Genomic DNA, 8,533 nt, shown 5'->3' with positions numbered 1-8,533 from the left:
AGATCCAGACAAAGTATGTGGAGGGAAAGGGAAGAAAAGAAAAATCAACTAGCATTAAGAAACCTTCTTAGACAGTGTTGTTCTTGTGTGTATGTGGTGGTAATGGTGGTGGTGGTGATGGCAGTAGGAGATGAAGGATGATTTTTGTCCTAAGAAAAAACATTTGTTAACTTCATATCCTATGTCCAGTGGTGAGCAATTCCTAGGAAAGGTCCTTTGGGCCTACTTTAATGAATCATAATGAATGGTTGGCAATTAGTGGATCAATATTTGCATCATACTAGCAGCCTCTCAAGTATTTGAGAGCAGTCTGTTCCATATGCTACACTGAAGAGTTCCTTGGCTGATGTTATTAACTTTCACACCAAATTGTCTTTTGTTTTTAATGCAAAGGTAAGCTTAGCTCAGCCTTGTTAAAATTAAATTTAATTAAGTAATAATAGTGCTCACTGTGCCTCAGGCACTAAGGAGGATACAGAGATTAATCTTCTGTCTTTGCCCCTTAAGGTGGAACTTTCTTTAGGGAAATTCTACGTATTGAAATGTCATCAATAGGAAAGTTTAAAACTGAAGGGTGATTATTTTATACTACGAAAGGATTTGTATGCGTGTGTGTTGTACTTCACAGGAGTACTCACTGTAAAGTTATTTCCAATGATGAAACACTACTGATTACATCTTTCATAGAGACAATTTACAGTGATGTTTTCAAGAATCCAACCACTATATCACTTCCATATTTAATGCCTGTGCATTAAGAAATTTAACTGTATATTCAAAAATGAAGACTCTTTTTTGTTTGGAAATAGAAAAATTGAAAATGAACACCAAATACTAGACAAAATTAGGACATTGGCAATTGTTAGAAAAGGTCATCTAATTAATTTTCGTTGATTGGATTATCAAAATCATTAGGAAAGTCTATGTTAAAAAATACAAAAGCAAAATTGTTAGGAAATTATCATATCTCTTAACTAGAATTCACTTGTATAACTTTGGTACAATGTGTAAATAATTAAGATACACTTCCACCAATTAAGAATAGAATGTACATTTTCATATTATATATAATCTACATATACATTTACACATATGTAAATAGGGTCCAAAAATCCATCTAGCAATGCGTATGGATCAATTCCTATATATATAACATACAATATCATCATGAGTGCTGCCAAAAGCAATTGAAAGTCGTGATTCTTATGTTTGTGGACCTTATGGTTAATGTGGGGAGAAGAAATGCATCACGGAGGTAGGAATGAGCTTGTCAAGCAGCAGTGCTAGGTGAACCAAGCCTCCTGAGAGTCCTGGCTGCTGAGGGTGAGGGATCACCGGGAAACAACACTTCTGCTTTATATCTCGCTAGACCCCAGGCCCCTCAGCTCACAAACCGAGGCATTACTTGTTTGTCCGTTTGATTTTTTTTTAATTAATCAATTAATATATTTTTTCTTTTCAATCCTCCAGCTTCTAGGTTTCCCATTTGCAAGACCATGCCACATATGAGTCTTAAGTTCTGGTCTCAGAAACCACTTCAAGTTGGCCTTCAGCAGCCCTAGTGTATTAGTTCATTCTCACACTGCTATAAGGACATACCCAAGACTGGGTAATTTATGAAGAAAAGAGGTTTAATTGACTCACAATTCTGCAGGGCTGGGGAGGCCTCAAAAAACTTACAATCATGGCAGAAGGAGAAGCAAACACGTCTTTCTTCCCAAGATGGCAGGAGATAGAAGAATGAGAATGAAGGAGGGGAAAAGTCCCTTATAAAACCACCAGATTGGCCAGGTGCAGTGGCTCACACCTATTATCCCAGCACTTTAGGAGGCTGAGGTCGGCAAATCACCTGAGGTCAGGAGTTCGAGACTAGCCTGGGCAACATGGTGAAACCCTGTCTCTACTAAAAATACAAAAATTAGCCAGGCATGGTGGTGGGTGCCTGTAATCCCAGCTACTTGGGAGGCTGAGGCAGGAGAATCAGTTGAACTCAGGAGGTGGAGATGGCAGTGAGCCGCGATAGTGCTGCTGTAGTTTAGCCTGGGTGACAGGGCAAGACTCTGTCTCAAAAAAAAAAAAATATATATATATATATATATATATATATATATATAAATCAGAGCTCATGAGAACTCACTATCAGGAGAACAGCATCGAGTTAACTACCCCCATGATTCGGTTACCTCCCACTGGGTCCCTCTTATGATATGTGGGGATTATGGGAACTACAATTCAAGACGAGACTCGGATGAGGCACAGTAAAACCATATCACCTGGCAACTCCATTTCCCTGGCCACTCACTCACTCAGAGTCTACCATAACCAACCTTCTCTCCCACCTCAAGCTCCTCTCTCCCACCAGGGCCTCCTCCCCAGCCCACCCCAGTGAGCCAGTCTCCTGCTCAAAATCCTACACATTTCTAATTTTTGTAAGTTGCAGTATAAATCTATCAGGATCCTGTTACATTCCTCTACTTTTGCTAGAAGGGTTGTTTCTCCTCCCCAAAGCTGAGGCCTATGCCAAGGGATTTGAATTTATTTCTGCCTGCCTAATGTGATGTTTATACTGTTTTTTTTTCTTTTCTTTTATGTTAAAACTTACCTTCTCAATTGGATTCTTACTACTGGCTTTTATGCATATTTAAATCTCCTCCTTTCAATCCTTCGCCTCCTTCCAGCTTCCTTCTTTTCAGAGATAAACTTCTCATGACCTTTTTCCTACATGCTCTGTTTGATCATCTTCTTGTCACTTTCAAACCCACGTCACTGGGCTTTTGGTGCCATCTTATTTTATTTCTCAAAATTATTTGGCTGTCTTGACCCAAAGCTCTGCTGTAAGCTGAACTGTGCCCACCTAAACAGTACCTTAACCTCTGGTGCCAGCAAATGTTACCTTATTTGGGAATAGGGACTTTGTAGATGTTATCCAGTTGAGACGGAGGTCAATGGATGGTACTAATCCATACGACTGGTGTCTTGATAAGAAGAGAAGAACAGGGAGGGAAGCCCGTGCGGTGACAGAGGCAGAGACTGGAGTGATGTGTTCAAAAGCCAAGGAACACCAAGCACTGACAGCAACACTGGAAACTAAGAGCATAGCATGGGACAGATTCTCCCCTAGAGCCCAGGGAAACAGCATGGCCCTAGTGATACCTTGATTTTGGGTTTCCGTCCTCCAGAATCCTGAGAGAATAAAGTTCCCTTGTTTAAAGCCACGCAGTTCCTGGTATTTTTTTTAGAGCAGCCCTAGGAAACTAAAACAATGAGTAAGAGAGAAAGTTTTCTAGTATTGGGCCATGACTACTTTAGTTCATTCATTAGCATAGCCTCCTGTTGCCTAACACAATGTCTCATTTCTCAAACACCTTCAGGGAATTCGACTAATCTGGTAAAACTATTGCAATTAGTCTTTTACAGAGGTGCCTGTCTCATACTTTCATTTTAAAGAAACCTTCGAACCTTTGATCCAAAACAATCATCATCTATGGCAATTTCAAGCCCTCAGAGCACTAGAATAAGTGTGGAATGAGGACTTCCAATCTATGTCTTTCATGCCTGGGGGGACCAGATGTCCTGCAGGCTCACGCAAGCCTGTCAGCTTAGGGCTGCTCAGAGGCCCAGTGGGTTGCTGCCTCTTTTCACTCTACCAACGGAGCTTATTTGGATAATAAATCATGATGTTGCCCTATCCAATGTCGCTCATTGAGCGACTACCTGTTCTTTTTGTAGCCCTCATCTTATAGGAAAAGAAAATGCATTTTAATCGAAACAATTGAACTCATGGAAATAGAAAGTAGAAGGATGGTTGCCAGAGGCTAGGAAGGATTTTGGTTGGGGAGAAGAGGTCAGGATGGTTAATGAATAAGGCCTACTATTTAATAGCACAACAGGGTGACTATAGTCAATGCTAATGACATTGTACATTTAAAAATAACTAAAAGAGTATAATTGGGTTGTTTGTAACACGAAGAATAAATGCTTGAGGAATACCCCATTCTCCATGATGTGATTATTATATATTGCATGCCTGTATCAAAACATCTCATACACCCCATAAATATATACACCTGCTATTTACCCACAAAAGTTAAAAAGAAAAAAAACCCAGAAAAACGTATGTTAACAGTGACCCATAAAGGGTCTACATGGTTAGCCTTCTCTTCAGTTACTTCATAAAGACACCGATAGACTCTCAGAGTTCACACAGGTCTTCCTTGTATAAAGACATATTTTTTAAAACAAATTTATAAATTGAGAAAATAATGTTTAAAAATGATGATAATAATAACAGAGAAGAATTTTCATAGCTAGTCATCAGGGTAATATATTTTATTCTCTACAAAATGTTCATATTTTTTAAAATTTAACAATCCACATGAAAACATTTTCCAAGTTACCGAATATCTTTTTAGACTCACCATTTTTATGGGCTTGTGTTATTCCATCATGTGTAACACTGCTTCTTGAATGATGTGTCCACATGGCTGGTGAGGCCATTTCCTTCCATTCAATCCCATTCAACTCAATCCCATTCAAGCCCCACCTAGTGCTTCCTGCCCCTGGAGACTGATCTGCACAGTTCTTCACGGGGCAACTGCTACCTTCCCACTGCCAAATGTAATGGAGGATTTCCATTGGCTTTCTTTTGGATGGTCAGACATTACTTGGTTCTTCATAATGAACCACTGAGTTCTATAAGCACTAACTCTTCAGGATCTCCTTCTTTTTCCTTGATTGTTCCTTACTTTCCCTGGGCCTCTCTTCATAATCCCATATTTCAAAATTATGCAACTATCTGCTCTCCATCTCCTTTGAAAAATTTCACAGCCACTACAAACTTAATTTGTCCAGAAATGCACTCAAAATCTTACTCTCAAAGGGAAGGTGAAAAGATGTGTGTTCATTTTTCAAACTTTTCAGAGCAAGAAGTCAATAGATGTAGAAAATAACAAAGCATGCAATTAAAAATAAACATTAATAACTTCATATTCCTAATGGTCCACATATTTTTTTCTAAACATTGGAGAGTTCTTATAGAAACATAGCTCTTGTAAAGAAATGTTTACTTCAAATGTTTACATTTCATTTTTCTTCAATTCTTTTGTCATTTGTTAGTTTCAGGTAATTTTTAAAAATATGATTGATTTAAAAAGTTATGTCTAATATGCTTATGTTCTCTTTCTATAGATAAATACATACATACATAGATAGCTATATACATAGATGACATTTATACCTTATCTATATCTGTTAAGCTTGTATATACATATGTTTGTATTCAGAATGAAATATATATTTTACTCAGAGAAAGCGTGAGTGCTTTTTAAATTTTTTTTGAACCTTTAATCTTCATGTACTTGTTTTATTTTAGTTCTTTATGTTGAATAATAACATGCTTTTTTTAATTAAAAAATTTCTACTGGAAAAACCAGCGTATTCCACTGATGTTTTCTATCTCAGTAGATATGACCACCACCCCAGCCACCCAGGCTAGAAAATTAACATTTCCCTGTGACCCCCTTCACTCATATTCCTCATTCCCTGTGATTACTTGCTAGGTCCTCCCAAGTTTGCCTCTGAAATCCTTCTCAAATGACTCTTCACCTCCCCATTCCCATGACCCCTCTCCTCCTTCAGACTCTTCCATCTTTCCCTTGAGCCTCTGCAGGAGCCTTGTCTCTTCTGGGTTGGCTTCCTTAAATGCTTGCTTCTTCCAGAAGGATCCAGCAACTTCCCATCCAGCCATGCTACTCTCTAGCTGAAAACTCCTAGATGGCTTTCTATCATCTGGAAGACAAAGCATAAGTTCTGTTTCTTGACTCAAACACACACCCAGAATCTTCATGGCTGCTCCCTCTTCTCATATTCGTCTCTCATCATGTCTGGAACTGCCTACCATCCGTACCACCACCACCTGCCTGTTTGCTTTTTTGTTTGTTTTATCCTGTCCCAAAACCTGCCTTTGCTCACGCTGTTTTCTCTCTGCCTAGGTTGTTGTTTCCCCCAATTTCTTTCTTTTTTCATCTTGCTAAATCCTGCAATGTTTTTTAAACTTAGGCATGGAAGATTGCCTCAAATATTGAATGTCCAGGATTTTCAAGACCCTCTTTTATATGCTCTTGCCATACGTTCCTGGACAGCAAGGAGAATTTGTAATTTATGTTTACATCCTCGAGTCTCAGCAGAGAGGAGATACCCAGCCAGCTCTGCTTTTGGAATGGATTCTCAATGGGCCACGTAAGGCACCTTAGAAGCAAGGGTTTAATGGAAGGAACTAGGTTTCTACTCTCCTATACTCCTTGGTTTCTTAAAACAATTTTATGTCTTTAAATGTTCCTAAACATAGCTGCTTGGTTTCTTTAATTGAATTAATTTTGAAATCTGTCTTGCCCAAGAAAAGTAGAATTCAAGTCCATGGCACAAAGCAATCCCATAGTTCACCAACAGGTTGAAAAATCACATAGGTTAGACAGTCATAGAAAGTCTATTTGTTCTAAAAGATTCGAGGAAAAAAAGTCAAAAACATGTATTTTAAAACTACATATTCTGCCTTTTTCTACTTAACAGTCATGTAACATAATATTTACATGAATTTTCTGAGTTTTCCTTTCTTCCTTTTTTCTTTCCTTCCTCTCTTCCTTCCTCCCTTCCTCCCTTCCTTCCTTCCATCTTTCCTTCCTTCCTTCCTTCCTTCCTCCCTCCCTTCCTGCCTCCCTCCCTCCCTTTCTTCCTTCCTTTCCTCATCTTCATTTCTCTCATAAAATGAGACAATACAAAGCTTTGAGAATTCACAGAATAGAAACTGTAGAACACCATGTGGGAAGCAGGAGGCACTCAACTGACCCTCATTCCATGTTGTTCCTGGGACCTGCAGCTGCCATCACTCCTGGTAGAATCATGAGTGGCTCTACCTCAGCATTGCAAACTTTTGATTAACATATACTTGAGTCTACCTTTTAAACAACTCTCTTCTTGAACGGAAGGAAGAAGTGTATTTGAATTATTGTTAATTTTCTGTTACCTGACCCGTGATAGTCACTTAATAAATGTTTGTTGAAAGGAAAGGTAGGTGATAACACAGGGTTTACTAAGTGCCAGAGGATATTCCAAAGGCATTACATTTTAACTCCTTTAATCCTTTCAACAACTCTATGAGGTAGACACTATTCCCCTCATCACCTTATGGTTAAGAAAACTGAGGCAAAGAAAGTTTAAGTAACATCCCCAGAGCCACTCAACAAAGTGGCTATTAGGGCACTGACTGTAGAATCCAGGCTCTCAATGAAATTAAATAGTCTCTTAGTTAAATTATTTTATTTTTAACAAAGCAGTTTAAAAATTTAACATAGAATTAAGGTTCTTACTTATAGCATTTTAATTTCTTCATTAAACCCTAGAAAATGAATTAGACTTGAACATCATGCCATATTATTATATAGATTAGCTTCACTGCTTAACTGAATAAAAACAATTCCAATCAAAGCATCTCACTTTCGTCTTTTCAGCTCCTGCACGTTGGTGTGTTGGTGCATGTTAGACTGCCGTTCAACAAAAGGCGAGACTCTGCCTCCACTCTGGGCATTCTGGAAAATATAAGTAATTGGATCAGACTTTCATATGACTGCCTCCTAGATGATTAGAATCTCAGTTTTCTGCAGAGTATATCAGACGTTAGACTCCCCATATCTCTCGTCAGTACTCACTGAGTCGCGAGGGTTTGGAGATGATTTATTACATGTGACACAGGTTTCTGTTTATGCACTCATACAGGCCACGTCTGCAAGATCTATAGAGCCAGCTTGCACCAGTACACTGAGCTGAGATGAATAAATGAATAATTGTTTTGATAATATTAACCAAGCATGTGTGATGTCTCTTTGCGACATCTCTTATTAACAACATAAACAAAAGGAGTCTTCACTGGTTATATGTTGCTTTCAGGAACAATGTAATGTGCCCAATTTGGTAAGCCTTTGTGGGTATTAATTAGAATAAGTCTTTTTCAGAATATCTCAGGATCAAGTGGAATGCCAGTGCGTTCAAAATACGGCTGGATAAAAATAAGTTGGTGATTTTATTTAAAATATCAACCATCTTTCTTGCCCCTTTAGATTTTAATTTAGTGCATCTCAGAGCAGGGTAAGAAAAATCAGTGAATGTTTTAACAAACACCAGAGGTTATTATCATTGTCTTGGTTTGATCCCACTTTCTACTGAGCCAGCCTTTGATGTATTGCTTAAAATTTTCAACAGCCTACCAGACAAGTGACTGATGAGACTTCGATTGATCATGTCTAGTGATGAGTGACTCACTACCTTGCAAGGCAACTTTGCAGCTCTGGCAATAGGGTAGTCCTTCTGGAAGCAGGATATTCTGAAATATTAAACAGCTTCCTCTATGCAGAAAACTGCCCCATTCAGAAAGCTGCCAGGGCTTGCCAGGCTTATTCTAAATGAAAAGGTTTGACTCAGCAGAATTTGGGTAACGGGGAATAACACTCAACACTATCTTTCCAAAAAATAGGGAATGAGA

At 38.5% G+C, this 8,533-nt stretch overlaps 1 long non-coding RNA gene across 1 annotated transcript; it reads right to left on the bottom strand.

Moving 5' to 3' along the window:
* Positions 1–4,314: 4,314 nt before the first annotated feature.
* Positions 4,315–7,586, bottom strand: LOC139358012 (uncharacterized). Its single transcript, XR_011612202.1, has 2 exons — positions 7,492–7,586; positions 4,315–5,787 (listed from the first exon to the last, which is right to left on the bottom strand). It is a non-coding gene; the product is annotated as an uncharacterized lncRNA (long non-coding RNA).
* Between the last annotated feature and the right edge of the window lie 947 nt (positions 7,587–8,533).

This window comes from Macaca nemestrina, chromosome 13 (genome assembly GCF_043159975.1).
Source record: "Macaca nemestrina isolate mMacNem1 chromosome 13, mMacNem.hap1, whole genome shotgun sequence".
Taxonomy (NCBI): domain Eukaryota; kingdom Metazoa; phylum Chordata; class Mammalia; order Primates; family Cercopithecidae; genus Macaca; species Macaca nemestrina.
This window is presented reverse-complemented; position numbering and strand designations above follow the sequence as displayed.